Source organism: Spermophilus citellus (genome assembly GCF_964194105.1).
Source record: "Spermophilus citellus genome assembly, chromosome: 3".
In the NCBI taxonomy this organism is placed as follows: Eukaryota; Metazoa; Chordata; class Mammalia; order Rodentia; family Sciuridae; genus Spermophilus; species Spermophilus citellus.
The window spans coordinates 206860441-206887890 of NC_138184.1; the positions used below are offsets into that span (position 1 = coordinate 206860441).

Below are 27450 nucleotides of genomic sequence, written 5' to 3' on the forward strand. Positions count from 1 at the left end.
GGGCCAGGGCTCAGGGGAAAGGACAGGGCTGGAGAGGGAAGGGAGGGGAGAGGATGGTGTAGGGAGAGGTAAGCTAAGGCCCAGGTCCACTGCTGGAGGCCAGGCTTGGGGAGCAAGTGCAAGGGCCTTGGTAAGAGGAAACAGATAGGAGAGGGCCAGGGCAGATGGAGGATAAGGAAACGGGACTACAGGAGGCTGCCAAAGCAAGAATCCCCCCTCAGGTAATGGGAGTTGTGGTTTGAGATGTGTGACCAGGGCTTCAATCAAGGACACCCAGAGAATGACCTGCTCAAGGGGAACAGGGCTAATTTTTGAAAGTCCAAGGGGCCCATCTAGTGGCAGGGCTAATGTCCTGGGACAAGCCCCTGGAATAGACATGGCACTTTCGACTCCATCTCTCCTTCTCCCAGTGCGAAGGAGCTATTCTTAAATATGGATAATGTAAATGGGCCTACATGCTTTAGGGTAGGGAGAAGGGCAATGGAAAGGCACAATGTCAGAACAGGAATGGTTATTGCGAGGGTTCAGAGAAAGGACCCAAATAAGGAGCCCAGCAACGTAGCATGTATAGTTCCATGCAAATGGACAGGCAGCTAAGGATCAAACCAGGAATCTAAGTAAGGGGCTAGAGAGGGCAACAGATGAGATTACCAAGGTGATTCCAGAGCATTACACCCAAAGGCCCACGCAAGGGCTCACCTCCAGATGTGTTGAGTAGATTGTTAGCAATGTCCTCAAAGGAGGAATCAGTTCCAGGGACCAAGCACAAGGTGATCTGTACAGAGGACATATACAGAAGGACATGGTGGAGGGTTAGAGGTCCAATGCAAAGAACAGGGGGAGGTAAAGGAAGGAATCCTGTAGGAGGAGGTCTGTGAAAACATCATCCACTCTAAGGTCTCAGTGGATGGGAATCAGGGCTAAGTGTCGACGGAGTACATGGCAGCCAGGCAAGGGGTACACTGTGTCTTGTTTTGTCAGTAACATTCACTTGACTGGGCAACAGAGATAAGAGTCCCTTACAAGGGTCAGGACTGTCTGTACCTTGGACAAGTTTATAGAATAAGTGGCCCATGCAAGTGTTGGGGTAATGGGCCTAAGGAAAGGGTCTTTTCACCGAGAGCAAGGATGCAAATCTATGGCCATGAAAGTTGTACACAATGGCATGGTAATTTTGTGAGGCCAAGTTGTTAAGACCAGGAAGTAAACATGGGAATGGGATAAGGGCACAGGATTGGTGCAGGGAATGTGGCAAAGAAATGTAGCAAGGGTCCAAAGCAAGAAATCTAGGCAACAAGTGTAAGGAGCCAGTAACACACAAAAGGAAGAGAGGCTGGGGCATGGGGAGCCTTAGGGAGTATCTATTTGCAGCTTCCTCTGAAAAAGGCCACAACTCTTGCACTGCCCAACCACATCTCCATTTCCAATGCCCACACTTGCACTATACAGCTGGATCTTATTTCCTGCACTCATACCTACTGTGCACCTTTCCTCATAACCCTATTTCTCAGACTTACATGGTAGAGCTAAAGGGCTAGGTTGCCTGTGATGTTTCCAGCTCTGCCACTGTGACCCAGTGGTCAGCCCCAGGTGTGACAGGAACCCAGCAGTCCCATGACAATCCAATCCCAGGAAACCCAAAGTCCTAGTCAACCCCCTACCCCCACCCCACCCCACCCCACCACTATATGAGGGAAGGAGACTTACCGTCTGAAGCAGGAACATCCTGGCTTTGCCACCAATATAGCTCCTCATTCTGGAAAGGGCTTCTTCCTCTTCATTTCAGTCACATGATTTTCACACATCAGGTGCCCAGAGAGCTTACTGGTTAGGAATGGGTCAACCTGGCCCTTCCTGGAAGTCTGACATGAGAGACTTTTAGGAGCCAGTCTTTCTTCTCAAACCTGTTTGTTCATGTGATTGCTTGCCTAGCTTACAAAAAGTCCCTTTCACAACATACAAAAAAAGTTCAAGTCCTCAGGAAAAAGGAACAACAACAACAACAACAAAATGGTTTTAATCACCAGTATGGCAAGTACAAAACAAGACTTAGATCCTTAGACTGCTAATTCCACCAAAAACATGGGGCTACCAAACCAGAACAAATTCAAGTGAACTTGCTGTTTCTCATCTCAGATATGTACTGCTCTATAGTGAACATGTCAATCCTGTTAACTTCATAGGATCAATGCCCCTGCTATAATCTTGCTCCTAATAACCTCCCTCATGTCCTGCCCTTTATGAGTCTGGGTCTCTTCTGATACTCAAGGCATTTGGACAATACAAAGTCATGAAACAAATTACATCATGAAACTCAGTTATAACAACTAAATTATCCTAAATAGAACCAATAATAGAATCTGATACTTTTTTTTAATCTGGAAAGCCCATGATTAAGGCAATGCCACCATGTTCAAAGGTGAATATTCATGAAGGTTCTGACTTTACCAGTGGGTCAATCTAATAGATGGCTTAATAATTTGAATGGACCACAGGGAGGTGGTAAAGAGTATAGGCATATGGGGCATGAATAGAGGAAGTAGGTCATTATAGGGACTGTATTTTTCTTTGGCCCCTTCCTCCTCTACCTTGCTTCCCTGCTGCCAAGAGCTGAGCAGCTTTCCTGACCATATCCTTCTGCCATGATATTCTGCCTCATTTGGGTCCCAGATCAATGGTAATAACTGACCATGGACTGAGTCCTCTGAAACCATGAACCAAAATAAACTCTTCTTTCTCCAAATTGCTCTTGTTCAGGTATTTTGATCACAGCCATGAAAAGCTAACATAGCATCTTTATATTTTTTCATGTAAGATTATTCTTTTGTTATTTATTTTTATTTTTTAGTTGTTAATGGACCTTTATTTTATTTATTGATATGTGGTACTGAGAATCGAACCCAGTGCCTCCCATATGATAGGCAAGCACTCTGCTGCTGAGCCACAACCCCAGCCCTAAACTTATTCTTAAAAAATATTTAGCAAATATATAAAACCTCAATCATATAACCACAAATATTGACTTAATAAAATTATTAGTTACACCACCAGAAATATACCACTTGCCTAAGTCTCTGTTCCTCACAATTAATATCCTGGAGGCTTTAACCTAAAGGAACTTGATGACAAGTACCAATACAAAAGTATTTTAATTTTTTAAATACATAACTGAAATTATTATTAATTTTAAGATAAAGGCACTTGGCTTATTTTTCTATAAAATCTTTATACTGAAAATATAAATGTGCCTCCCAGTAACGAAACATGGCTAAAAACATTAACATGAACCAATAACAAATGTATTCCTTAAATACATCTTATATTCATTTTTCTTAAAAAAAACCTATATTTAACCATTTGAGTGAATAGTAAATGGAAATTAAAGTTGATCATTCTCTTCCATCTTATAGAAGATAACACTCAACTATTACTAACAGTTAAGCATAAAAACCAAAGTTCCTGAGCACTGATAACTATATGGAATACAACTATTTTACTTCATTTGGCAAATGTTGCTGGTACTTAACCATGTACCAGACTTTACAAATAACTTCTACTGAATTTCCATTACAGTCCTAATGTGGGTCCTATTTCTATCATTTTATAAAACACACAAGTGACCAAAATTCTTATAACTCCCATGTCAATATCATGTGGTCAATGCCCACAGGTCAAGTACAAACTCCAAAGGAAGACAGACTACCAAGAGACCCACCAAGGGGTCTGACACAGAAAGAGGGTCCACCTTGTTGCATCTGCATGGGCCAGGCCACCTAACAACACTTCCCTTCCAATTCCCTCTTCCAGAAGCTCCTCACCCCCAACCACATACCCCTGTGTGCACTTTCAGCTGCACTCACCCTAGGACTTTGTCCAGTAGGTTCTTCCCCTGAATACTCACAGTTTGTAGAGACCAAGAAGGGCACTGGCTGAAGCTGGGGAGGTGAAGGAGGGAGGTTTGAAGGGTCAGAGCTAAAGGACAAATGGAAGAGCTCATGGATGCCAGGCCTAGGAAGAACCTCAGTGTCCACTGTGCTATCCCACTGCTTCCTCTCAACCTTCCGCTCAATCACTTTGCAACTTACTGCACCATCTACTAATTTTATTTCCTATTGCCAATCTCTCCCCCACTAGAGAGTATACCCTTTTAAGGGCAGCATTTTTTCCTGGTAAGGAAACTACTGAAGCAAGGGCCCTGCAGTCTAGAGTGAAAAGGATCATGTTATGATTTGGACATGAAGTGTCCTGAAAAACTGTTAATGCAGCACTATTCAAAGGTGAAATGATTAGACTTAGAGCTGTGACCTAAATCAGTTCACCTTATTTTGAATAGAATAAGTGGGTGGGAATCATAAGCAGGTGGGGAAGTGGGTCACTGGGTACCTTTCCTGAATGGGCCCATATTCCCTGTGGCCTCTTCCCCTTCCCCTTTCTGTCTCCTGGCCAACAACAATGGGGCAGCACTCCTCCATCATGACCTTCCACCAGGATATTCTGCCTCATTTTGGGCCCTGAGCAATGGAGTATGTCCACCATGGACTGAACCTCTCAAACTATAAGCCAAAATAAAATTTTAGTCCTTTAAGTTGTTCTTGTCATGTACTTTGTTGTTAGTGACAAAAACATGACTAACACAGGCCACAAGCCTTGTCCAGAGGAGGTGAAGGATATAGGGATACACAGACTAGAAAATGCCTCCTTGGAGGGCCAACCAGTAAATAATTCTGAATTGTGGGTCATCCAGTCTGCACCATTACTTAACTGTTCTCCTGTGCCAAGAAAGCAATCATGACTGTTCCAATAAAACCTTACTTAGAAAAACATGTGGCAGGCCAAATTTGACTCACAGGTAGTCATTGGCTAAATGAAATACAGTTCAAGTACAGAGAAAAATGCCATGGTTGGGTTGTGTGGACCTCTCAAACAGCAACAACAACAATGGCAGAGGTTTTAAAAAGTCTAATAGTGACACAAAAACCTGAAAATAATGCCTCAGGCTGAGAATGGTGGCTCCTACCTGCAATTCCAGTAGCTCAGGAAGCTAAGACAGGAGGATTATGAGTTCAATGCCAGCCTCAGCAACTTATAGAGGTCCCATAAATTTAATGAGACCCCCATCTCTATGTAAAATATTAAAAAGTGTTGGGTAGGTGAGGCAGTAGTTAAGCATCACTGGATTCAAACCTTCAGTACCTAAAATAAATAAATAAATAAAAGAGGCCACATTTCCAGCTAGAGACAAGACCACAAATGTAAACATTAGGAACCTGAATCTAACCTCACAGCCTCAGGAACATATTTTATAAGGTCAAACACCCACTTGACCTGAATAAGACTTTAACACATGTAAAACTGAATTCTATAACCAGCCTCATGGCTACGAGCTAAAGATCAAAAGCACTCAAGGACCAGACAGGAGTGCTGAAGAACATTTCTACTACCTGACAATAACCTGAAGCAATTACACAAAGTAGAAAAGAAAGAGAGAGAGAGAGAAAGAGAAAATTCCTCATTCCTCATTCTCATGAAAATCATTAGAAAAATCACTGAATCAGCAATAACCTCGTATAAAAGTCCCTTTCAGGGCTGAGGATATAGCTCAGTTGATAGAGTGCTTGCCATGCATACACACCGCACTGGGTTCAATCCCCAGCACCACCAAAAAAAAAAGTCCTTTTCACAACATACATAAAAAGTTCAAGTCCTCAGGAACAAGCAACATAAAAAATATGCAGAGTCAAACTTCAATAAGGGGCACATGTGGTGACTGGAGTGAACACATGCCCTGCTTGGGTCAAAAAACCATTAGTTTTGAAAACAAGATGTCACAATGAATGTAATTTTAATCAGTATTACAAACTTTGGGGGTAAGATAAAGTCCTTGGAAAAGATTTTTGAAGAGGTGTGGAGAAGGAGGCCAACCTTGTAAAGAGTGGAGGGGGGATGCTGGGGTTGTGGCTCAGTGGTAGAGCAAGTGCTCTACCTAGCACATGCAAGGCCCTGGTTCGATCCTCAGCACCACATAAAAATAATAAAATAAAGGTATTGACAACTACAACTAAAATATAAATGTTAAAAAAAAAGAGTGGCTGTGATCAAAGGGAACCTGGTGTGAATGCTTTGTCTATTTCTGGACCCCACAGCCCTTTTGGCAAGAGCAAACAGGCTTTTTGGAGGCAGAGGGAGGTGGTGAAGACAGTGCTGGGGATAGAACCCAGGGTCACTCTATCATGGAGTAACACCTGTAGCCATTTTTATTTTGAAACAGTGTTTTGTAAGTTGCTGAAGCTTGCTTCCAACTTGCGACCCTGCTTCTTAAGCCTTCCAAGTCACTAGAATTACAGGCATGGGCCACCAGACCAGTCGGGTTCTTCATCTAAGAACTCATTCTCTCTACCCACTTTTTCCTTATAGTTCCCGGATAGCCTTTTCAGATTTCAGAATGTACAAAGGCTTGGAATAATGACACCTTGTGTCCACTGTCCATGGGTTGAGCCTGGAACCAGAGCAGAGGGTGGCTTGGTTTTGGTGTTGGACTGTGTGTTATGTAACTATGAAATGATTCTAAATACTTCTAAAGTTTGATGTTTTTGAATTGTGTTCCCTCCTTGCTACAGCATGATGTGTTGCCAGACCTCATATGTCCCATCAGACTCCCCACGTGTCAGCTACTGATCTAAACTACTGAGCTTCAGAAAAGATCCTAACTCAAGAGTTTGACAGACACCTTGAGAGTTTAGGTTAAGGTAGAGCCACACTGTCATGTGAAAGCCCATGACACTTCTCTGAAAGCCTAGAGCCAAGCAGTGACAAGGCAAAGCCTCATCAGCTGCAAATTAATCACCCACCAATACCACCTGCTACCAACTAGCAATAAGAGACCTTATCTGTTATCGTGACTGTCCACCGAGATGGTCAAGCTGGCTTCTCCAAGAACTGCTCCTGTACAGGAAAACCTCAGCTTCAATGAGACTTGACTTTTCACAAGGTCTGTTTCCATATTAATTGAACAAGTGGACTTTAAGAATTTTGGAAACCCTACTATGTAGTTAAAGTACTTCATCTACATGGTGTATTCTGTGAGGTTTTTTTTACATTATTCTCTCCCGTCTGAGCATTGTAAATCTACACAACAATTCTCATTGTATTTCAATAAACTCTGATTCATTAAATCATCTCCTCATTTCTGTCATACACAACAAATGACAGTCAGCAGGATTTCACAATGCATAGAGGTGAATGGTTAAACAAAGTTCAAATTTTAACTTTAATTTTAGTGAAAGTATAGAGAAAGGAAATTGCATAGCATTCTTCTTCATTCTCAATATTCCACTGTATTTTCACCTTTGATGAGCTAGGAAGAATTTCTGAAAGTGGCAAAGTGATACAAAGTATAAGAATTCTGTGCCATTCTCACAAACACTTCTTTCAAATTAGTTGAGTAGCATAAACCTGTTCTCACTATAAATCGTGATATATGCATTACTCAGTACCTTAGGATGATGGCATAATTGTTTTTTTTTTTATCAGTAAGTATATAAAGGAAGTGAATAAATTCTTATTCTTATTCTTTTAATTTTGAAATTTGGAAACTTTTATATCATAACAAACTAGAAAATTTTATTTACTTATTTATTTAGGTACCAGGAATTAAACCCAGAGTAACTCAATTACTGACCCACATTCCCAGCCCTACTTTGTGTTTATTTAGAGATAGGGTTTTGAGTTGTTTAGGACCTCGCTAAGTTGCAGAGGCTGGCTTTGAAGTCATGATCTTCCTGCTTCAGCCTCCTGAGCTTCTGAGATTATTAGCATGCACCACTACACCCAGCAAAACTACCAAATTTTAAATGAATGGTGTACATAAAACAATAAGTTGGAAGCCAGGTATGGAGGTATGTGCATGGAATCCCAGTGACTTGGGAGTCTGAAGCAGAAGGATCACAAGTTTGAGGCTAGCTTGGAAACTTAGTGATATCCTGTCTTAAAATTAAGTTTAAAATAACTGGGGCTGTAGTTCCATGGTATGGCACCCATATATCCCCAGTTCAGCAAATTAAGGTATGGAGGTCTCTGCTATCTACACCTAGTAAATTAAAGACGGACAATTTCAGATCATGATGGTTCAACTAGAACCTGTCTATATCTCATAACAAGGCTTATATATGCACTTTAGAAGTCTCTTTTTGGGTTTAAGACATCAAGAATACACACTGCCTTTTATGAAAACCTAAACAACTGAGTGATGTGAAGGCACTCATCTCACAGGAAAAATTTACATACTCATGGGCTAATGATGAAATTTCCACATTCTTTATAATCCTACTGCCACTATTGAATGCTTTAATACCTTGCTTAAATAAAAGCTTCAATTGCTTACTAACCCTTAAAACAGTTCTATAAAATCATTAAAAAAAATAGAAAGCCTGCAGTGCCTTGTAATCCCAGCAATATGGAAAGCTGAGGCAGGAGGAATGCAAGTTCAACCCCAGCCTCAGCAACTTAGCAAGGCCCTAAGCAACTCACAAAGGCCCTATCTCTAAATAAAATATAAAAAACTGGCTGGGGATGTGATACAGTGGTTAATTGCCTCTGGGTTCAATCCCCAGTACCAAAAACAAACAAAGATATAGACACAATAGCGACACTCCTGTGAAAACATTACTACCAGCAAAGATTACCAATACATCTTATTATACATAAGATTACCACTGATTATCATAAACACTTGAAAAGTATTAATTAAAAAACATGAGAAGGCTGAGGTTGTGGCTCAGTGGTAGAGCACTTGCCTGGCAGGTAGGGGCACTGGGTTCAATTATCAGCACCACATATAAATAAATAAATAAAATAAAGGTCCATTGACAAATTTAAAAAAAAATTAAAAACATGAAAGTGGTAACCATATGTAATTCCCTCTCAGTCACTGAGGGAATAAGGAAGGAAGAAAGAAAATTAGTGAACAGCCTGGGCAATTTAGGCCTTGTGCCAAAATAAGCAATAAACTCTGCCATGGCCAAGTCAAGTGAGGTAGTGGAAACCTATATAGTCTCAGTGGCTCTAGAAGCTGAAGCAGGAGGATTGACAGTTCAAAACCAGTTTCACCAATTTAATGAGTCAGTAAGCAAATAAGTGAGACCCTGTCTATAAAAAAATACTTAAAAAGGGCTGGGGATGTGGTTCAGTGCTTAAGCACCCCGGGGAACCCCGATACAAAACAAAACAAAACAAAACAAAAAACTCAAAGGCTCAGTGGTAAAACTCCCCTGGATTCAATCCCCAGTATCAAACACACACACACACACACACACACACACACACACACACACCCCACACACAAGAATGAATGTCCAACTTGTTAATGAGGTACACACCTTTCTAGCAATTCTGCAAACTGAGGAAGGAGGAACCAAAGTTTGAAGCCAGTCTCAGCAACTGAGGGAGACACTGTCTTAAAACAGAAAGCAAAAAAGGATTTGAATATAGATCAGTGACAGAGAATAAATGGGTTCAATCCCTAAATCCCCAACAGGAAAAAAAAAGAAAGGATGTTGGTCCATGAGTGCAGCTCTAAATTCAATCCCCAGTCCTGCCAAAAACAGAGTACATAGATTATGTCATTCATTAAATAGTTTAAGTGGGCTGGGGCTGTAGCTCTGTAGTAGAGTGTTTGCCTAGCATGCTTGAGGCACTGGGTTTGATCCTCAGCACCAAATAAAACAATACACAAACAAAATAAAGGTATTGTGTCCATCTATAATGTCAAAAAATATTAAAAGACATTCTTTAAGTTATAAGAATACTAGAAAACAAATATCTTTATAAACAATAATAACCAGTTAGAACATAATAGGGAAAAACTTATTAGGGATGCGGAGGTGGTTGGGAGGTGGTTGGCACTGCCCTGCCACGTAAATGCTAGACATTAAACCCAGGGCCTCCACACATGTTCAACATTCATCCTAGACCCTCAGCACAGAAATAAGCAATTGTTAAAAATATATAACACCTAGGAATAAACTCTCAAGCAAACTCTACAGTTATAAAACTCCAAAACATGATGAAAAACTTCACCCAACTGTAGTCAAATCTCTATTTGAATGAAAATCAAAAGGAAAACAAAAGACAATCACCTAACCCTGGACCCAGAAGGTACCAGCCTGTAGTTCCAGCTGCTCAGAAAGCTGAGACAGGAGGACAACTTGAGCCCCAAACTTTAAGGCAGGCCTGCACAACATAGGAAGACCCTCTTCCAGAAAAAGAAAACAAACAAAAACAACAAATATGAAATAGCTCTACTCCGGAGGTGAGGCAGTAGGATGAAAAGTTGAAGGCTAGCCTGCTTCTAAATAAAAAAATAAAAAGGGCCAGGGATAAAGCCCAGTCGTAGATCACCCCTGAGTCCAATTCCTAGTTCCAGAAAAAAAAAATAAGAAGAAAAAAAAAACATAAAGCAGTTCACAAACAACAGGATAGGCCCACAAACAAACAAACAAACAAACAAACAAAAGATATATGTACAATAGTGACACTCCTGTGGAAACATTACTACCAGCACCAATCACCAATACAACTTACTATACATAAGATTACCTGTTGAGAGCCACAGCCAAAGGGGCCCCAGCAAACTTCCAGCTGCCAGCAAACTTGAGACTGCCAGCTGATGATTGGCTCACAGTGGCCCCAGCAACATCTAGCTGATTGGCTCCTCTGCGGTGATGTTCATTGGGCTGTTTCCCTGCCCTTCAGACTGCCAGCTGATGATTGGCTCACAGCGGCCCCAGCAACATCTAGCTGATTGGCTCCTCCACGGAGTTGCTCATTGGGGGACTTCTTTGGCTCCGCCCACACGACCCAGCCAATCAGCCTCAAGAGCAGGAGGATTGTGGGAGGTGGTGAGTTTTGTGTGAGGGTGAGAGGCTTGGGGAAAGCCGGTGGTGGCAGTTGGGCTCTGAGGGGTTTTCCCTGAGGAGCTGTTTTGTTTGGCTTTTGTAGTTCTAAAAATAAAGTTAGTTTCTTTTGACAAGTGGCTCCTGAATTGTGCCCAGCCAGACTGCGGCAATTACCATTGATTATCATAAACACTTTAAAAGGAAAAGTCTTCATTAGAAAACATGAGAGCAAGGCCCAGAGGTGACCATCTGTAATCCCCTCAGGCACAAAGGCAAGAGGAATGAAAGTTAGAGAGCAGCCTGGGAATTCAGACCTTTTGCCAAAATAAGCAATAAAAATTGTCATGGCTGAACAAGGCAAGGTGGTGCACACCTGTAATCCCAGCAGCTCTGGAGGGGAGGCAGGAGGATTGTGAGTTCAAAGCCAGCCTCAGCAACTTAGCAAGTCACTAAGCAACTCAGTGAGACCCTGTCTCTAAATAAAATATATTAAAAGAGCTGGGGATTTGGCTCAGTGCTTCAGCGCCCTGGATTCAATCCCTAGTAAAAAAAAAAAAAACAACAAACAAACAAACAAACAAAAAATCCACATAGCTGTGGCTTAATGGTGAAACTCCCCTGGGTTGAATCCACAGTATCAAACACACACACACACCCGCATGCACACACACACAACTGTATGAATGTCCAGCCAGTTATAGAGGTACACTCCTTTAATCCCAACAACTCTGCAAACTGAAGAAAGAGGAATCCCAGTTTGAGGCCACCTTCAGCAACTGAGGGAGACATTGTCTTAAAAAATAAAAAGCAGGGCTGGGGTTGTGGCTCAGTGGTAGAGCGCTGGCCTACCTTGTGTTAGACAAGGAGTTCAATTCTCAGCACCACATATAAACAAATAAAATAAGGTTCATTGGCAACTAAAAACTAATTTTTAAAAAATGGGCTGGAGATATAGCTCAGCAATAAAGTAGTCCTAGGCTCAATCCCCATTAGCAAAAATAGTTTAAACAAACAACGGCAGACTAGTATGAGGAAATATCTTGCACATTGGCTTATTCAGGCTTCTAAAACAGAACCCCATTGCATCTCTTTCTTACAAACAACCATTTATTTCTTACCGTTTTGCAGGTGTAGAAGTTGGAGATTGAAGACTGCTTCCATATTGCTCAAGACACCTTCCTGCAGGCTTCTCACAAAAGGGAGAATCACTTTGGACCTCCTTTACATAGCCACAACCAGATCCTGGGGTGTGGACTCCACCCTCAAGGTCGAAGGGTCCTCCCCCTAAGAGATAAGTTTCAGCACACTAATGGTACACTTCTGGCACCATCACTCCCTCCATAGGGTGGAGTAAATTAGAGTGCATCCAAACAAAATATCACTCAGCCTTTGGGAAGTTATTTGGACCATGAGGCAAACAAACTTTTCTTGTTTTGAGACAACTAAGGAAATCCAAACAGCACCAGTGTAATGAATTACTGTTGATAGTCTTGAATATTTGTGAAGATTTAGCTTTGAGAGATACATAATAGAACATTTAATGCAATGGTTTTGCTGGCCATGCATGAATAAATATTGAAGAGGGGAAAAGTGGCAAAAGCACAATCTCTCAACTTTTGGGAATATCAAAAATGTTCCAGGGCTGGAATTGTGGCTCAGTGGAGGAGTGCTCATGTCGCACATATGGGACACTGGGTTCCATCCTCAGAACCACATAGAAATGAATAATAATAATAAAAATAAAGGTACTATGTCCATCAAAACTAAAAAAAAAAAAGAAAAGAAAGAAAATGTTCCACAAATTTTTTTTTAAGTTATTTGTGTTTCCATTTACTGACATGAAAAACCTTAAGACAAACTGTCACATACAGTAGCAGGGAAAGAGCCAGGTGCGATGGCACACGTGTGTAATCCAATGGCTAGGGAGGCTGAGGCTAGAGGAGTGCAAATTCAAAACTAGCCTCAGCAACGTAGTGAGGCCCTAAGCAACTTTGCAAGACCCTTTTGCAAGAAAGAGCAGGCTGCATCTAAATTGAGCAAAATATCTAGGACCTAAGGGGAATGCTAAGCATAGTATACTATGCAAATAATGTAAATTTCCAAAGGCACCACCCAGTCATACAGGAGTTGAAGCACAGGTCACAATCTAGGGGGAGAAGGGATGTTTCCTGAACAGCCACTCACAAGGAGTTCAACAATGTAGAGGAGCTTCTGAGACCCCGGGACTCAAGGACAGTTCAGTGGACCCCTGATGCTGGCGAAAACTAGGGCTGGGGGTGTAACTCAGTGGTAGAGTGCTTGCCTAGCATGGGCGATGCCCTGAGTTCTACCCAAGCGTGGGGGTGGTTGGTGACACACCAGCTAAAAACTTTTGGGAAAGGGAGTGCATGTTGCACTTACAAATTTTGATTATTGCCTTCCATTCTCCAAGACAGGCAAGAATTCAATTCAAACTGATGCCCTAAGTGAGCCAGATTCTGTTTTTTAGATTTGTTGTTTCAGTGTGTGTGTGTGTGTGTGTGTGTGTGTGTGTGTGTGTGTGGTACTGGGGGTTCCACCGGGCCTTGTGCAAATGTTCTATCACTGAGCTATACCTACCCAGCCCATCTTTTCCTATATTAAGCCAGGGTCTTGCCAAGTTGCCCAGGATGGCCTTGAAGTTCCTGAGTAACTAGGATTATAGTTACTGGGCCCAGCCAGATTCTGCTTTAATTTTAGGTGTCGATGCTGTTACTGACAGTCAGCCAGATAACCCGCTTGGCCAGCAACCCTGCAGGCAAGACTCAGCTGCCCCAATGCATAAGAAATAAGGAAGCAAGGAAATACAAATTGTATGCCTGTTGACCAAACTGGGAAGAAAGATTATTTCTCTCCAGGCCATAAAGAAACTGGTTACAATTTATAGAAATAAAAGACAGGAGATATATATGTACAGATGTAGTTTGGCTATGTAGCCAGAGAATGTGAATTTCAGCTTCCTTGGAAGGAGCTTGGTCAGGACTTGCTCTTAATTTTTTAAAAGGGACCTGTTTCAATGCTGTCTATACATTTGAATTGAACAGATCCTCATTCTAGTCAACTTTAACCATATCCCTTTGAGCACTTTTCTCAACTAAACCTCACTTTCCATAGCCTAGTTTTAAAGTGGCACCCCCTTTTTCCATAGAAAAGCCCTCTTCACCATGACTGATTTTAGGACTGTCAGCAAAAGAGTCTCTGCAAAAGAGTTCAATGTAGGGCTGGGGATGTGGCTCAAGCGTTAGCACGCTCGCCTGGCATGCGTGCGGCCCGGATTCGATCCTCAGCACCACATACAAACAAAGATGTTGTGTCCACCAATAACTAAAAAAAATAAATATTAAAAAATTCTCTCTCTCTCTCTCTCTCTCTCTCTCTCTCTCTCTCTTTAAAAAAGAGTTCAATGTGATAAACTTCCTATATTCATGTCATCCTACTTTACTTGGCCACTGGCCGAGAAGATACCAGCACTCCAGGTGCTGGACACCCCCTTATTAGTTTTTCACAAACATCTAATATAGTACTTTGAGAAATGTGCAAACAAGGCCTCTGACCTTGAGCTGGGCTTCACAGAGATTTCTACATTTTTAAGATAAGTTACAAATGGGCACCATGGTAACAGCTGGCAGGGGAAGAAAAGAGAGGGGAGAAGCAGCTCTCCCCTTCCCAGGTGCTGTCCTTGAAGGGTTAACTTGCCCAGAACAGTGAAAGAAAAAGTTGCTTTTATGTGAACTTCTTCAGACTGTGAGCTTCTGAGCCCCTCCCCTTACATGCTGGGTATAAAATTCTGAAACTCCCTGAACTCAGGGTTCAGAGGATTCATTGATTACAGCAAAAGCTGTGCCCTCTGAACCCGGTTGTAGCCAAATAAAACTGTTTCTTGCTATCTTCGGTGTCTTGCCTTGTTTGTCCCTACAACAGTTTAGGCAGAATCTCCCTACCCTGGCTTTTTATCACTCTCAATATTTAATAAAATTCTTCACTGTCCCTACCCTTGATGTCTCATCACCCTAACCTAACTTTAGCAAGAATCCTGCTTAGTAATTCTAGTAAGAATCTCCCCTACCCTTGATGTGTTGTAGTAATTTTCCATCCACCATTACCACCAGCCTGTTCCTTTAATTATACTTGTGCTCAATGTCAAAAACAAAAACAAACAAAAAATCTTCCATACTGCCAAAGTCTTAACACTTTGACCTATCACAATAGTCCCCAATAAAGTCTTCCTTACTCTGTTAACTAGAGTCAGATAAATTTTTATTAAAAAAAAAAAAAGCCCTGTCTATTCTAGACAACTCTGACATGCATCTCCAAGAACTAAGAGACACTTATCAGGATCTTATTACTTGATAACCTGAATTGGGAGGGGGTACAGGACCAAATCAAAGGATACCACTTTCTCCCAGTATTGTTTTCATTTCTTAGACAAAAGAGAGAGAGAGAGAGAGAAAGAGAAGAAATTACATCCTTAAATGTAATAAAGTTGTGATATGGAAAAGTGTTTAAAATAACAACAATATCCCAGTAATCATTCCATTTATACAATAAAATTAAATGTAGATTATTAATTAATTTCATATTAATATCCTTCCATAATGTCTTAACATGGAGTCATACTCTTTAGACAAACGGCCTTGATTGGGAGTTGGACACAATACCCTGGCCACATAGTTGTGTCACACTATATCCCAACCACCTCTTATCACAGCCTGGGCTTCTCCAGGGCAGGAGCTCTGGTTAGGAGTCAGGATGGGAAGCTGCTCATCACAGCTGAGCACTGGCCTCTAATTCCATTATCACTTGAAGAGTATCAGGTACAGGACTAGTGTTGTGGTTCAGAGGTAGGGTGCTTGCCTAGCACATGTGAGGCATTGGGTTCAATCAGCACGACATAAAAATAGATAAAAAAATAAAGATATTTTGTCCATCTAAAAATAAAAATTAAGGGGAAAAAGTGTCAGGTACAAAATGTGAACCATAAGAATCTCTTTACAGGAGCAGTGTGAAGAAGAAGAAGAAGCGAGAAGGACCCTCAGACTGACCAAAGCGGCACGCCGCTGCATCCCCGCATCCAGTGCCTGCGTCCCGCCACCTTGGCCACCATGCCCAAGAGAAAGGATGAAGGGGATGCTAAAGGAGATAAAGCCAAGGTGAAAGAGGAACTACAGAGAAGATCTGCAAGGTTGTCTGCCAAACCTGCTCCTCCAAAGCCGGATCCCAAGCCTAAAAAGGCCCCTGCAAAGAAGGGAGAGAAGGTACCCAAAGGGAAAAAGGGAAAAGCTGACGCTGGCAAGGAGGGGAATAACCCTGCAGAAAATGGAGATGCCGAAACAGACCAGGCACAGACAGCTGAGGTGCTGGAGATGCCAAGTGAAGTGTGTGCGTTTTTGATAACGGTGTACTTCTGGTAACCGTGCAGTTTGAAATACTATTTTTTATCAAGTTTTATAAAAATGCAGAATTTTGTTTTATTTTTTTTTTTAAAGCTATGTTGTTAGCACACAGAACACTTCATGGTTGTTTTGGGGGGGGAAGGAGCATATGTCACTAGTAGAATGTCTCCAAAGCTGGATTGCTGTGGGGGAAGATACCTTTCTCTTCTAGTTTTGAGAGACTTCCTCTTTGTTCCCAAGAGGAAGGGATTCCCTGATGTTGGCACACACAGCCTCCTTGACACAAACGCCTTGTGGTATGGAAAAACTCAAACTCATCTGTATGTCCTCCTGTCCCTCTCTGCCATCGGCATAGACTTAATTCCCCTAAACTCAGACCTATTGGGACCTGATTCCCAACGATTGGTTTTACCAGTGTGTGGGGCAATCTGGACTTTCCAGTGACATCATTGAGAATAGTGTCCCTCAGAAGAGCAGCAGTTCCTTTTCTAGATTGTGGATCTTCAGATTAATAATTTTTGCCATTTTCCTTTCATTTCCTGAAAGTCAGGGTCGGCTTGTGAAAAATTGTTAAACAACATGCTAAATGTGAAATGTCAACCCTCACTCTAAACTTTCCCTATTCAGAGCATCAAATGAAGACTTCATTGGGTTTTATAGTGGCTTTCTGATTTTGGTAGTCCATTCAAGAAGGAAGTTTGAAAGTTGTTGTATACTATTAATGATTGACTGCCCATGTCCTGCCTGAAATACCTGAATTTGTTTATGAAAGTATCTTTAATAAAGCTGGATACAGTTTGGCTTGGAAAAAAAAAAGAAGCTCTGGACAATATTTTGGTTCGTTAGATATGCAATAATGTAAATAAGTTACTAAATTTGTGCCTAGAACTTTTGAAGTTGTAACTATTATTTATTTATTTATTTTGTTCTGGAGATCAAAATCAGTGCCTCCCACTTGCTAGCGAAGCACTCTATCACTGAGCTACATCTCAGTTCTTTTTATTTTGGAATTACAGGTGGGTACCACTACAATGTACAGAAATTTAATTCTTTTTTTTTTTTTGAGAGAGAGAGAGATAATTTTTTTAATATTTATTTTTTAGTTTTCAGCGGACACAACATCTTTGTTTGTATGTGGTGCTGAGGATGGAACCCGGGCTGCACGCATGCCAGGTGAACGCGCTACCGCTTGAGCCACATCCCCAGCCCCCCCCTTTTTAAATTTTAATCATAGTTGGACACAATACCTTTATTTTATTTGTTTATTTGCATGTGGTGCTTAGCATCGAACCCAACACCTCACACATACTAGGGAGCACCCTACCACTGAGCCACAACTCCCGCCCCAGAAATTGAATTCTTTATTGCCCCTCTGGTCAAATTATGTCTGGTGCTATTTCTTTATATCATTATTTCATCTCAGTTTTTAAAAAAAAGAGAGAGAGGGATTCAAGAAAAATTAAGTCCCTGTCAGAGTGGTAATCACATTTCCCTAGTGGCAATCAACACGAATTGAATATTATTATATAGGCTTTAAGGTTTCATTTTTATTTTTATTTTTTTATTATTTTATTGTTGGTTGTTCAAAACATTACAAAGTTCTTAATATACCATATTTCACAGATTGATTCAAGTGGGTTATGAACTCCCATTTTTACCCTGTATACAGATTGCTGTGTCACATCAGTTACATTTCCATTGATTTACAAATTGCCTTTCTAGTGACTGATGTATTCTGCTGTCTATCCCATTCTCCACTATCCCCCCTCCCCTCCCCTCCCTTCCCCTCCCCTTCTCTCTCTCCACCCCCTCTACTATAAATCGTTTCTTCCACTTATATAATTTTTCTCCTACTCCTCCTTTCCTCTTATATGTAATTGTGTATAACCCTGAGGCTCACCTTCCAATTCCATGCAATTTCCCTTAACTCTCCCTTTCCCTCCTGCCTATCATCCCTGTTTAATGTTAATCTTCTTCTCCAGCTCTTCATCTCTACCCTGTCCTTGGTTACTCCCCTTATATCAAAGAAGACATTTGGCATTTGTTTTTTAAGGATTGGCTAGCTTCACTTAGCATAATCTGCTCTAATGCCATCCATTTCCCTCTAAATTCTATGATTTTATCATTTCTTAATGAAGAGTAATACCCCATTGTGTATAAATGCCACATTTTTTTAATCCATTCATCTATTGAAGGGCTTCTAGGTTGGTTCCACAATCTTGCTATCGTGAATTGTGCTGCTATGAACATCGATGTAGCAGTGTCCCTGTAGCATGCTCTTGTTAGGTCTTTAGGGAATAGACTGAGGAGGGGAATAGCTGGGTCAAATGGTGGTTCCATTCCCAGCTTTCCAAGAAATCTCCATACTGCTTTCCAAATTGGCTGCACCATTTTGCAGTCCCACCAACAATAAACAAGTGTACCCATTTCCCTGCATCCTCGCCAGCACTTGTTGTTGTTGGACTTCTTAATGGCTGCCAATCTTACTGGAGTGAGATGGTATCTTAAGGTGGTTTTGATTTGCATTTCTCTAACTGCTAGCGATGTTGAGCATATTTTCCTGTACTTGTTGATTGATTGTATGTCCTCCTCTGAGAAGTGTCTGTTCAGGTCCTTGGCCCATTTGTTGATTGGGTTATTTGTTATCTTATTATCTAATTTTTTGAGTTCTTTGTATACTCTGGATATTAGGGCTCTATCTGAAGTGTGTGGGGTAAAGATTTGTTCCCAGGATGTAGGCTCCCTGTTTATCTCTCTTATTGTTTCTTTTGTTGAGAGAAAACTTTTTAGTTTGAGTAAGTCCCATTTGTTGATTCTGGTTGTTAACTCTTGCGCTATGGGTGTCCTATTGAGGAATTTGGAGCCTGACCCCACAGTATGTAGATCATAGCCAACTTTTTCTTCTATCAGACGCCGTGTCTCTGATTTAATATCGAGCTCCTTGATCCATTTTGAGTTAACTTTTGTGCATGGTGAGAGAAAGGGATTCAGTTTCATTTTGATGCAAATGGATTTCCAGTTTTCCCAGCACCATTTGTTGAAGATGCTATCCTTCCTCCATTGCATGCTTTTAGCCCCTTTATCAAATATAAGATAGTTGTAACTTTGTGGATTGGTTACTATGTCTTCTATTCTGTACCATTGGTCCACTCGCCTGTTTTGGTACCAGTACCATGCTGTTTTTGTTACTATTGCTCTGTAGTATAGTTTGAAGTCTGGTATCGCTATACCGCCTGATTCACACTTCCTGCTTAGCATTGTTTTTGCTATTCTGGGTCTTTTATTATTCCATATGAATTTCCTGATTGTTTTATCTATTTCTACAAGAAATGCTGTTGGGATTTTGATTGGGATAGCATTGAACTTATAGAGAACTTTTGGTAATATCACATTTTGATGATGTTAGTTCTGCCTATCCATGAACAGGGTATATTTTTCCATCTTCTGAGGTCTTCTTCTATGTCTCTTTTTAGGGTTCTGTAGTTTTCATTGTATAGGTCTTTCACCTCTTTTGTTAGGTTGATTCCCAGGTATTTTATTTTTTGGGGGGATATTGTGAATGGAGTAGTTGTCCTCATTTCCATTTCAGAGGATTTGTCGCTGATATACAGGAATGCATTTGATTTATGCGTGTTGATTTTATATCCTGCCACTTTGCTGAATTCATTTATTAACTCTAATAGTTTCTTTGTAGACCCTTTTGGGTCTGTTAGGTATAGAATCATATCGTCTGCAAATAGTGATAATTTAAGTTCTTCTTTTCCTATTTTTATGCCTTTAATTTCTTTCGTCTGTCTAATTGCTCTGGCCAGTGTTTCGAGGACTATGTTGAACAGAAGTGGTGAGAGAGGGCATCCCTGTCTTGTACCAGATCTTAGAGGGAATGCCTTCAATTTTTCTCCATTCAGAATGATGCTGGCCTGTGGCTTATCATAGATTGCTTTAACAATGTTGAGGTATGATCCTGTTATCCCTAATTTTTCTAGAGTTTTGAACATAAAGGGATGCTGTACTTTGTCGAATGCTTTTTCTGCATCTATCGAGATGATCATATGGTTCTTATTTTTAAGTCTATTGATGTGGTGAATAACATTTATTGATTTCCGTATATTGAACCAGCCTTGCATCCCAGGGATGAATCCTACTTGATCATGGTGTATAATTTTTTTGATACGATTTTGAATCCGATTCACCAGAATTTTATTGAGGATTTTTGCATCTAGGTTCATTAGAGATATTGGTCTGTAGTTTTCTTTCTTTGAAGTGTCTCTGTCTGGTTTAGGTATCAGGGTGATGTTGGCCTCGTAGATTGTCTTTGGAAGTTCTCCCTCTTTTTCTATTTCCTGAAATAGCTTGAAAAGTATTGGTGTTAGTTCCTCTTTAAAGGTTTTGTAAAACTCTGCTGTATACCCGTCCAGTCCTGGGCTTTTCTTAGTTGGTAGTCTTTTGATGGTTTCTTCTATTTCCTCTATTGTTATTGGTCTGTTTAGGCTGTCTATATCTTCCTGACTCAATCTGGGCAGATCATATGACTTAAGAAATTTATCAATGCCTTCACTATCTTCTATTTTATTGGAGTATAAGGATTCAAAGTAATTTCTGATTATCTTCTGTATTTCTGAAGTGTCTGTTGTGATATTGCCTTTTTCATCCCGTATGCTAGTAATTTGGGTTCTCTCTCTTCTTCTCTTCGTTAGCATGGCTAAGGGTCTGTCAATTTTATTTATTTTTTCAAAGAACCAACTTTTGGTTTTGTCAATTTTTTCAATTGTTTCTTTTGTTTCGATTTCATTAATTTCAGCTCTGATTTTAATTATTTCTTGCCTTCTACTTCTTTTGCTGTTGTTTTGCTCTTCTTTTTCTAGGATTTTGAGATGACATATGAGATCGTTTATTTGTTGGTTTTTTCTTTTTTTAAGGAATGTGCTCCAAGCAATGAATTTTCCTCTTAAAACTGCTTTCAATGTGTCCCATAGATTCCGATATGTTGTGTCTGTGATTTCATTTAACTCTAAGAAGTTTTTAATTTCCTCCTTAATGTCTTCTATAACCCATTGATCATTCAGTAACCTATTGTTCATTCTCCAAGTGATGCATGATTTTTCCTTCCTCCTTTTATCGTTGATTTTCAGTTTCATTCCATTATGATCAGATAAGATGCATGGTATTATTTCTACTCCTTTATATTGTCTAAGAGTTGCCCTGTGACATAATATATGATCTATTTTTGTGAAGGATCCATGTGCTGCTGAGAAAAAAGTGTAACTACTTGATGTTGGGTGGTATATTCTATATATGTCAATTAAGTCTAGGTTGTTAATTGTGTTATTGAGTTCTATAGTTTCCTTATTTAACTTTTGTTTGGAAGATCTGTCCAATGGTGAGAGAGGTGTGTTGAAGTCTCCCATGATTATTGTATGGTGGTCTATTAGACTCTTGTACTTGAGAAGAGTTTGCTTGATGAACGTAGCTGCACCATTGTTTGGGGCATATATATTTATGATTGTTATGTCTTGTTGGTGTATGGTTCCCTTGAGCAGTATGCAGTGTCCCTCTTTATCCTTTTTGATTAACTTTGGCTTGAAATCTATTTTGTTTGATATGAGTATGGACACTCCTGCTTGTTTCCGCAGTCCATATGAGTGGAATGATTTTTCCCAGCCTTTCACCTTCAGTCTGTGTATATCTTTTCCTATCAAATGCGTCTCCTGTAGGCAACATATTGTTGGATCTTGTTTTGTGATCCATTCGACTAGCCTGTGTCTCTTAATTGGTGAGTTTAAGCCATTAACATTTAGGGTTATTATTGAGATTTGGTTTGTTCCTCCAGTCATATTTGTTTATTTATGTTACTAAACCTGATTAGTTTTCCTCTTTGATTACTTTCCCCCCTTTACTGTCCTACCTCCCACTGATGGTTTTCAATGTTAATTTCAGTTTCCTCTTCCTGTAATGTTTTGCCAAGGATTTTTTGAAGAGATGGTTTTCTAGCTGCGAATTCTTTTAACTTTTGTTTATCGTGAAAGGTTTTAATTTCATCTTCCATCCTGAAGCTTAATTTCGCCGGATATACGATTCTTGGTTGGAGCCCGTTTTCTTTCAGTGTTTGAAAAATGTTATTCCAGGATCTTCTAGCTTTCAGAGTCTGTGTTGAGAGATCAGCTGTTATCCTGATTGGTTTGCCCCTAAATGTAATCTGCTTTCTTTCTCTTGTAGCTTTTAAAATTCTCTCCTTATTCTGTATGTTGGGCATCTTCATTATAATGTGTCTAGGTGTGGATCTCTTATGATTTTGCACTTTCGGCATTCTGTAGGCTTCTAGGATATGGGATTCTGTTTCATTCTTCAAGTCTGGGAAGTTTTCTCGTATTATTTCATTGAATAGATTGTTCATTCCTCTGGTTTGGAGCTCTGTGCCCTCCTGTATCCCAATGACTCTTAAGTTTGGTCTTTTAATGTTATCCCATAATTCTTGAATGTTCTGTTCATGGTTTCTTAGCAGTCTTGCTGAACTGTCTATGTTCTTCTCAAGTTGAAATACTTTGTCTTCATTGTCTGATGTTCTATCTTCTAAGTGATCTATTCTGCTGGTAGTATTGTCAATTGAGGTTTTAAGTTGGTTTATTGCTTCCTGCATTTCTAGGATTTCTATTTGTTTGTTTTTTATTACTTCTAACTCCCTGTGAAATTGATCTTTTACTTCCTGGATTTGTTTCTGTAGTTCCTTGTCAATGTGATCTTTCATTTTCTGATTTTGCTGTCTCATGTCTTCCTTGAGAGTCCAGATCATCTGAAGCATGTATATCCTGAACTCTTTATCTGACATTCCATCTGTTGCAGCTATTACCTCTTCTAGAGTTGAGTTGACCTGCATTGCTTGTGGTCCTTTCTTTCCTTGTCTTTTCATATTGCTTGCATTTCTTTCTGCTTGGTGAAACTGTTGTGTTTTTGAAATTTTTCCCCCTGTTTATTTATATTGCTCTTGTATAGTTGGGATATCTCTCTTGTAGGGCGGGTAGTGGCTGTGCTCCTCCTCTAATCAGGGTGATCTATCCACTACGCTGGTTGGTCGTAGGTGTGCCCACCCTGCGGGCACGGGTGGCTGCTCTACTCTGCCCCCACTCCAATTGCGGTGACGTTCCTACCACGTCCTCGGATCGTTGGTCCTGATCCGGATGTGGGCGGCAGCTCTTCTCCACCCCTACTCCAATCGATGTGACGTGTCTACCACGCTGGTCGGCCTCTAAGCCTGTTCCGCCGGTGGGTCTCAGATCTGCCCACGCTGCGGGCCTGGGCGGCAGTTCTGCTCAACCCCCACTCCCAGTGGGGGTACCTAACTGCCTCTCCAACGGGTCTCTGGGCTCCTTCCGGATGCTGGCGGCGGCTCTGTTCAACCCCCACTCCAACCAGTGTGACGTGACTGCCTCGATGCTACTCGTCCACCACACTGGCCGGCTGCCAAGCCTGTCCTGCCAGTGGGACGCAGGACTGCCTACCTTGCAGGATCAGATGGCAGCTCTTCACGGCCTCCACTCCTAGTGGGTTGACTTGGCTACCCTGCCATCGGGTTGCTGGTCCTGTTCCAGGCATGGGCGGCTACTCTCCTCGGCCCCAGCTGCAGTTGGGGTGTCGCGATACCACACCGGCGGGACCCTTAGCCTGCTCTGGGCGCAGGAGGCAGCTCCACTCTGCCCCCCAGGCCCCCACAGCACCCAGCAGGACCCGGACCAAGAAGCAGTCCCTGTAGGATCCCCAACCCTGAGCCAGAGCCGCTTCGGGAGCCAGGAGCCGGTCTCTCCAATCCCGGCCACGTTCTGCTAGGAGCAGGCTCCTCAGAGCAACCGCCGCGGGTTCCCCAATCCCAGGCCAAAGAAGCCCCGGGAGCCCAAGCCTGGCCACACCAGACTCTCCCTGCTCGGTGCCCAAGCCTGGCCGCACCAGACTCTCCCTGCTCGGTGCAGGCTCCGCTGGGAGCAGAGTCTAAGACGCACTTCCCGCGGGTTCCCCAGCTCCGGGCCAAAAGTGTTCCGGGAGACAGAGTCCTGCTGCCCCTCGTCGCAAGTTTCACTTGTGGCTGGCCTCAGCTCGCGGTCCCCGCAGGCTCCGCGGCCCTGGGCTCAAGCAGCCACGGGAGCCAGAACCCAGCCTCTCCGATCCCTGTCACACTCTGCTAGGAGGAGGCTCCACAGAGGTACCCCAGCCTCAGGCCCAAGCAGCCCCGGGAGCCCGAGCCTGGCAGCTCCAACCTCTCCCAGCTCAGTGTATGCTCAGCCAGGGGCAGGGTCAAAGACACAGTCCCCGCGGGTTCCCTAGCCCCGGGCCAAAACTGTTCCGGGAGTTAGAGCCACGCCGCCCCTCAGCGCACAATCCACTTGTAACTGGCCTCCACCCGGAGTCCCCGAAGGATCTCCCGCCCTGGGCCAAAGCAACCCGGGGAACTAGAATCTGGCCACTCAAAGTCTGGCGCCTGCTTTGCCAGGGGTGAGGCCCAAAGAGTATTCTCCTCAGGTTTTCCATTCCCGAGCCTGAGCGATCTGTCTGCGCTGCGCAGGCAAATACCAGCCTGGATCACCTGTTCCGTAGTTGAATGAGCTGAGATCAGTAGAAAACAGGGATGATTGCATCAGCTCTCCATGATGGCGGCTGCTGTCCTCCTCCGTGTTCCGACCGGTGTCGGGAATTGAACTGGACCGGTTCTCTCCTCTGTTTCAAAGCTGGAACTCAGCACTCAGCGCGGCCAGTGCGCCACTGGCAGGAGCCTCCAGAATCCACTTCGCTGTAATCCCACTCTAGTACCTCGCCGCTAATTAAGTAGGGCGTGTCCCAGACTCCATCCACGGGGCGGTCCGCCGACCAGGTACTGCTTCCCTCCGTGCGGAGAAATCGCCCACGACCAAGCCCCTGCAGCCAAATCCCGGGCGCTGGAAATCTGTCCTCTAGATTCTGGAGCACCTCAATTTCACTGGGGATTCCCACCAAGGTAGCCTTCAGCTGTTTCACCTCGTCTTTCTCCCGCACAGTGGCGCAGTGCACTGGGGTGCTGCACTCCCTTCGCCGCCATCTTCCCCACCTACAAGGTTTTATTTTTAATATTTTTAAAAATAATTTTTAGTGTTGATGGACCTTTATTCTATTCATTTATTTATATGTGGTGCTGAGAATTGTACCCAGTGCCACACACATGTGAGGCAAGCACTCTACCACTGAGCCACAACCCCAGCCCCAGGCTTTAAGATTTTTTTCCAAGGATGTATATGCATCTGTGTGTCCATTTATAATGGATACAAATGAAGACTGCTCTGTTTCTGTTGGGGTATAAATGGCAGATAATGTAGCTTACATTTCTACAGTTTTTTGTTATTTTTAGAATGGCTTATAAAGTGCTTTGTATTTGGTCATTCTATTAACTTGAGAGCAAGTAGAAATTATTATTATTATTATTTGATACTGGGGATTAAACCCAGGGGCACTTATCCATGGAGCCAAATCCCCAGCCCCCCTACTGCCTTTTTAAATTTTTATTTTTTAGTTGTAGATGGACACAATATCTTTAATTATTTTTATGTGGTGCTAAGGATTGAACCCAGTGCCTTGCATCTATGAGGCAAGCCCTTTACTGCTGAGCTGTAGCCCCAGCCTGCCCAACCCTTTTTTTGTGTGTGATGTTTAAAAATTTTTATTCATTTATTTTTGCATTACAATTCTTAATACACCTTTATACCATAATTTATCATATCTCTGATTGTATATAAGGTATGTTGACACCAAATTTACATCTTCATACACATATTTTGTATAATGATGAGGGTCTCCTTCCACCATCCATGCTATTCCCCTTCTCCCTCCCTTTCCCTCCCACCTCTATTCCCTATCTAGAGGTAATCTTCTTCCCTTGCTCTCCCTCCCAACCCTGTTTTGAGTCACCCCCCTTATATCAGAGAAGACATTTGGCATTTGTTTTTTTGGGATTGGGTAACTTCACTTAGCATAATCTGCTCTAATGCCATCCATTTCCCTGCAAATGCCATGATCTTATTCTTTTTTACAGCTGAGTAATATTCCATGGTGTATAAATGCCACATTTTTTATCCACTCATCCACTGAAGGACATCTAGGTTGGCTCCACAGTCTAGCTATTGTGAATTATGCTACTACAAACATTGATGTGGCTGTGTCCCTGTAGTATGCTGTTTTTAGGTCCTTTGGGTGTAGTCCGAGAAGAGGAATAGCGGGGTCAAGTGTTGGTTCCATTCCCAGTTTTCCAAGGAATCTCCACACTGCTTTCCAAATTGCCTGCAGCAATTTGCAGTTCCACCAGCAGTGTATGAGTGTACCTTTTTCCCCGCATCCTCGCCAGCACTTGTTGTTGTTTGTCTTACTGGAGTGAGATGGTATCTTAGAGTAGTTTTAATTTGCATTTCTCTGATTGCTAGAGATGAAGAGCATTTTTTTTCGTATATTTATATTGATTGTATATCCTCTTCTGAGAAGTGTCTGTTCAGGTCCTTGGTTCATTTATTGATTGGATTATTTGTTTTTGGGTGCTTATCCTGTTGAGCTGTTTATATACCCTAGATATTAGAGCTCCATCTGATGTGTGAGGAGTAAAAAATTTGTTCCCAGGATGTAGGCTCCCTATTCACCTCACATATTATATCTTTTGCTGAGAAAAAATACTTTTTAAGTTTTTTCTCAGCAAGAGAGACAATAAGAGAGGTAAATAGGGAGCCTACATCCTGGGAACAAATTTTTACTCCTCACACTTCAGATAGAGCCCTAATATCCAGAGTATACAAAGAACTCAAAAAATTAGACAATAAGAAAACAAATAACCCAATCAACAAATGGGCCAAGGACCTGAACAGACACTTCTCAGAGGAGGATATACAATCAATCAACAAGTACATGAAAAAATGCTCACCATCTCTAGCACTCAGAGAAATGCAAATCAAAACCACCCTAAGATACCACCTCACCCCAGTAAGATTGGCAGCCATGATGAAGTCAAACAACAATGAGTGCTGGCGAGGATGTGGGGAAAAGGGTACTCTTGTACACTGCTGGTGGGACTGCAAAAGGGTGCGGCCAATTTGGAAAGCAGTATGGAGATTCCTGGGAAAGCTGGGAATGGAACCACCATTTGACCC

General features: G+C 41.9%; 1 pseudogene across 1 annotated transcript in view; it reads left to right on the top strand.

Moving 5' to 3' along the window:
• Positions 1–17427, top strand: part of LOC308645621 (non-histone chromosomal protein HMG-17-like) — a 35772-nt pseudogene extending 18345 nt beyond the window's left edge. The window contains exons 2-3 of the transcript XR_014024406.1: positions 12021–12159; positions 15906–17427. The product of XR_014024406.1 is annotated as a non-histone chromosomal protein HMG-17-like (transcript). The remainder of the gene's footprint in view (positions 1–12020; positions 12160–15905) is intronic.
• The last annotated feature ends 10023 nt before the right edge of the window (positions 17428–27450 follow it).